The following is a 5870-nucleotide window of genomic DNA, read 5'->3' as shown; positions in this document are numbered from 1 at the left end:
CTGCTTGCTCCTTCATAGACAAGCATACCTAAACAGGGCTGCTGCTTTGCATCTCTTCCTCGGAGTTTTCCAGTATCCTGGAATATAAAAGATGTAAACATTTAAAATTTGAGGCACAAGATTAGATCATGGTAAAACACTCAGTGCCAAGCTACTAGTACAATGAGGGCAAGGCCTATCTACTGGTATATTTAGGGAATTTGTACAAGTATATTGGAATGTTCATTGGTAGCACTCTAAATTACAGTCATGTTCTTAAACACATATTTGACTGCAGGTACACTATTATCAAGTCTTTCTTGTTGCACCAATAATCTGACATGACTACTCAGGGTAAAGTCTCTTAGCATGAAAAAGATAGCTCTTACAAGTTATTGTCAATGTCATAGGCCTTGCTACATCACAGCCCTGACAAAATATGTGTAAAACTATGGTTTGAATGTCATGATAATGAATTTCAAATCCAGAATATCAAAATGAATATATTACAAGGCAAGATATATTAGAGTCACAGTGCAATATGCTTTTGAGACTTACAAAGAAGTTGAAAAGACTGAGAGAAAGCATTTTATCACTCTGGCTATGCAACAGCCATCATAGTGAAAATACTCGTGACGTAATGACCGTGTCACCACTTGTCTTCGACTCTTGGTGACATGGTCATTACGTCACTTGTATTTTCCTTCGCTGAACGCAGAAAAATATTAGGGAATTATATCTAATTATCTTGAAACAAATTGACAAATGCAGATTTGACATGGCCATGTCCTTTGTACAACATCCTAGCACAGCTTTGACGAGCACTCTGTGTACCACCCCCATGTACCTGACAACACTGTAGCAGGGGTAATTTATACACAGCCCTGATATAGAAATGTGTGCTGTAGGTATGTGACCTGCCTAGCACTATATGCATGTGCCAGAAGTGCTGATCACCTCCCTGTACCAGGACCTGTGTTCAGCATTTGAGGCACAGTGATGAACACATCCACATACCAGCTAGCCCTGTTGAAATTTTCAGCCCCTTTTTACCCTGGTCATATAAAGCTTACCTCCCTGTACCAGCCTTATTGTAAACACAAAGTGCAATTGTGTCTATGCAGACGTTCATGTACCAGTTATGTTGGAATTTCCCTATTACAGAACTGTACACATTGCTTCTACAAGGTTGATTTCGAAGCAAATTTTCAAGTTCACTTTTTTCAAACCCATGTTACATGTACTATTTGCAAAACTATTGTACAGGACTGTTTACACACTAAGTACATGGATGTGAAATGCAGCTGTGGTACTTATTTTTCTGACTATACTATACTGAGGATAGTATTTTAATAGCTTGTAGTCTCTGTAGCTTCTCAGAGCTGGTACAGGTATGAGCACATCCCTGAACCAGCCCTCAGAATGTAACAGGGCTGTGAGAGATTTCCAGTGTAGGGTTACACAGACGTTGTTGTACTGAATCAGACAGAAATTATAAATCCAGCATGATGAAAACTCCATCAGCTGCAGCCATTGGCAATTTCCAAGTAGTTTTGTTGTGTGTATATACTGCAGTTTCTTGTTCTACTTCTTAAGGCATAATGAATGTCTAACATACATTATCAATCCAGTTCATATGTGTATAGCATGGTTATTGTTAAAAATCTAATTTCAGTCTGGAATAGAATTCATTTGTCAACAATAACAATGGTTGTTAAGCATGTACACAGTACATTGTCAAGCAGAACACTGGTATTCAAGAGACTGTTATATAGCTATCAAAACTGCAGTTTGTACACACAACAATGAAGATTGAAAATTGCTAAAACTTACAGCTAATGTCAGAGCAAACTAGTCAAGGCACATTATGTGCCTTGACTAGTTCGTACTGAATCACAGTAAAAAAAATTTTCAACAAGCAATACTTACGTCACAATTGTTACCATTTTTCCATCTGCAGTTTTTCCACCAAAGACACTCTTGAGAACCAAAATGTTTGATGCCTGTTTAAAAATAAGGGAAATGGCAAATTATGTTTTGATACAACAGACTAAGATTCAATATCATAAACTAGGTGCAAGCAAGTGGCTCCCCTCATATGATTGATTATAACAATAAAAAGTTTAAACATGTCTGTCTGTTGTGTGACCACGACAAAGATAATATGTCACAGATATGTACATTGTAATAACAGCTGAAATTTAAAAAAACCCAAAGTTTAGTGTAATATGTAGCAATATGAGGACATTCATGCCTGATGTAATTATTATCACTGCACATAACAATACTTGATCACCTTTTATATCCGTTCTTTGAATTCCATATCTGAGGGCAGAGTCTTCATTCTGCTTACACATTGTACTCAGAGAATCCATTGTTAATTTGTGGAGCTGAAGGCATTTTCTGTATCAAGTATATTATGTCCTGGACAATCTGTTGAAAAAGAAACAAATAATTATCTATTACCGGTAAGTGGAAGTCAATAGTCACATTTGTACAGGAAGTTATTTGCTGAAAATGAATCACTTTAATATTTACCCGTCTTGAGTGACAAGATGGCTCACAAAATTTGTGTAAGCAATGTTGAAGGACCCAAGTTCAAATCATGCTGTGGAAACATAAATTTGCCTTGAATAACAGAATCAACCATTACATCATTTTGGCCAAAGGATTTGTGAGGTATGTGTCTGTATTAAATCATCTAAGTTGCCAGTTTGAGGTTATTATCAACATAAACAAGAAATATCATCCATGAAACAGTCTATGTTTGTTATGAAAGAATGGCAAGAGGATATCTGCAAATAAGCTGTGGCAAGTCAGTTTGCCTGAAAGTCACACAGAAAGGTAGCGTGAAAGAAATGTGCAGTTTTACTCACATTTTCTGGTAAAATGGGCATCTCTTTACTGTGGCAATAGCTCTTGTTGCAGCTATTTGTTGGTGTCTCCGTCCTATACAATAATGACAAAGGGTTATTAAATGCAATTTTCCTGTGAACTGATGGATGACAAAATTTAAATGATTGCCATCTTTCCGTTCAGGATGGACAATGGCAAGGGGTTATTAAATGTACAGCGGACTACGGACGACGTACACCGGACGACGCATCCATGATCCACCTCTCAGAATAGCCCTGCGTACAGGTCTGTGTGTTCCCGGCGTTATAACTTATAGTTATACGGCCTCCGCCACAGCCCTGCAAAGGTCTATGGAGATAACTGGGGTCTCTGCGGTCCGGATGAGGACTGCAACGAAAACGCGGTCTGTTTGGCCAAAATCCTTTCCCTGCCTACCTTTACCTCCTTACCAACCCAAGGAAAGATGCGATTAACTTCTAACATCCAAAACCGCTCGTTTTCTGAAACATAACGTACTCGACAAGTTGTTTACCCATGGGGATCGCCATTTTGAATCTCGCTGCAACAACCCCAGTTATCTCCATAGACCGTTGCAGGGCTAGCTAGTGGTGGAGGCCGTATAACGCCGGGAAACACACAGACCTGTACTCAGGGCTACTCTTAGAAAAGCTCCTTGTCGCTGACCAGCTGACACAGTGGAAACGCATTTGATTATTCACCGTCATGGAAAAACATTCATTCGCGGTGGTGAAAAGCCATACAAACACGATAACATACAAAACGGACAAACACAGCCTGATAAAATGAATTGAAGGCTAATTTGTTACATCCTTGGCAATGATCATTGATAATGAGCAGTGCTATCAATTTTCGCTGGTGCACCCGTCCATGGTCATGATGGTGTAGCGGTATGTCAAAGAAATTTTCAGTTTTTCCAACAATACTCAAACGCATGTATGTTACTTAAAAATGGTTCAAGCTAACCGATATGCTTTGAGGAAAAAACAAGCCCGGTTTAAATCAATGACTTTGCAAATCTTCCACGGAATATGCAAAACAAACTTACTTACGTTGATTTGTGGCTGTGCATTCCAAGACGTCGGTTGCAACTTGCATCATGACCCGTGTATATGTGGTGGCGAATAGCTATCGTTGAGGTACATAACCAGTTCTTGCTTGCGAAGTAATTCTTCATCGGTGACGGAAGCCATTACTGTCGACTTGTGCCGGAGTACGGAATCGTAAGCGCTGATACGATCGTCAATAACGCCTCGGCATGCTCGGCTACGGTGCGAAGGCCAGTGGAATTCGGAATTTTCGCGCCCAGCAGTATCTGTGCCACACAGGAATTAATACGCAACTGCCTAAAGTGAAGGGATGGGGATTCCACTAGCCAGCGGTCCCTTTAAGATTACGATTAACCAACAAGTACTATAATTCTTACATATGTCACGGAGATATAATATCTATAACGAAGTTTAAACATTGGCTTGGTGAATCATTGTGTAAAATTGAACTATTTTAAAGTGTAATGTTACAAAGGGTGAAACGACGGTCAAAGGTTAAGGACTTCCTCCTTGTACGCTGTTTTGGTAATTTGAACGACCATCTGAATATCAGTTGCGTTTGCTATGGCTTGTGTATATTTTGGCGTATTCGAGAGGCATAGAACACCCATTTCAAACATGTCCTTATTAATAAAATGCGTCGGACTTGTCCCAGGATCAATGCTGTGGCCTCGGCAAAAATTCAGGACATGCCTTGGCTTAGCTGTGATATCGCAGCGGTACTTGTGGCGTGTATCGAACGCGCTCGGGTCATTGGGGTCATCGCCACAGTCCCGCTGCGAGCCAACGCATAGGCTTCGTTGGCAGTTTACTACAACACCGACCGGTGTCCTAGATTTAGCTCGCAAAATAATAAAATAGATAAAGCTTGGAATAAATCAAATTATACCTACTGTATCACTGACTACCTGCGACTCATCTTCTACTCCTGCTAACGAACCCGACTGTGACAACATGTATTTTCGACGGTTTTTCGGTGAGCCGTCGATGGTTCCTGCTCGAATTTGAACTTTTGACCTCCAACGTATTCAGTGCGTTGTACGCGTGATCGGGCCAACATCGCAGAAACCGTCGACGGCTCACGGGAAATGGTCGAAAATACGTGTTCTTATCGTCAAGGTAGTTAGCAGGCGTACAGAATGAGTCTCAGATAGTCAATGATAAAGATGATACAAGTTTATTTATTCAAAAGCTAATATAGTTCATTATTTTGCGAGCTAAATCTACGACACCGGTCGGTGTCGTAGTAAACTGCCAACGAAGCCTATGCGTTGGCTCGCAGCGGGACTGTGGCGATGACCCCAATGACCCGAGCGCGTTCGACACACGCCACAAGTACCGCTGCGATATCACAGCTAGCCTAGGCTACAATCCGGGCCTACGGAGAATAGAATTGATCGCGATTTCAGCTTTGATACGACTGCACACGCGCATTCGGCCAAAGTTTGTTGTTGCATGCGTGACTCACGGTTGTGGTAGCTTTAGTCTGAAACATGAATTATTGTGGTTTTTACTTTCGTCGTTGTCTTGGAAATGTTGACAATCCGACGTATAGGCCCTACATTTATTTTTGCATGTTAATGAAAGAAACATGACGTCATTTGAGATCAACGTTTTTTATTGTCAATTAGGCCTAATTCCTTCAATTTGTTTTGATATGTACCGGTAGTGTGTGCGCCCACAGACTTCAAGCAAGTCCATGTCTTCTGTTCAATTGAAAACTTCACAAAATTGTATCGCCCAAAATTAAGCTAACCAATCTGTTGCACTGAATGCGCATGGTCCTCCCATGGAGGTAGAAAGGCCTGTCAAGTCGTGACGTGATGTCAAAAATTCTGGTTTAGAAATTAACCATGAGTGATGATGACAATGGCTTGAAAACAGGCCGATTAATTTCTTAAGCTTGAATGGTTTAAACTCAAACCATGCCACAAAGTTGCCACTTGTGGTTGGCTTAAAGATGAGCCA

General features: G+C 40.6%; 1 long non-coding RNA gene across 1 annotated transcript; it reads right to left on the bottom strand.

Moving 5' to 3' along the window:
* Window positions 1-1908: 1908 nt before the first annotated feature.
* LOC139123624 (uncharacterized) lies at window positions 1909-4172 on the bottom strand. Its single transcript, XR_011549734.1, has 3 exons — window positions 3906-4172; window positions 2856-2928; window positions 1909-2412 (listed from the first exon to the last, which is right to left on the bottom strand). It is a non-coding gene; the product is annotated as an uncharacterized lncRNA (long non-coding RNA).
* Between the last annotated feature and the right edge of the window lie 1698 nt (window positions 4173-5870).

This window comes from Ptychodera flava, assembly GCF_041260155.1.
Source record: "Ptychodera flava strain L36383 chromosome 23 unlocalized genomic scaffold, AS_Pfla_20210202 Scaffold_23__1_contigs__length_28996876_pilon, whole genome shotgun sequence".
Taxonomy (NCBI): domain Eukaryota; kingdom Metazoa; phylum Hemichordata; class Enteropneusta; family Ptychoderidae; genus Ptychodera; species Ptychodera flava.
The sequence above is the reverse complement of the archived record's forward strand: the minus strand, read 5'-3'. Positions and strand labels throughout refer to the sequence as shown.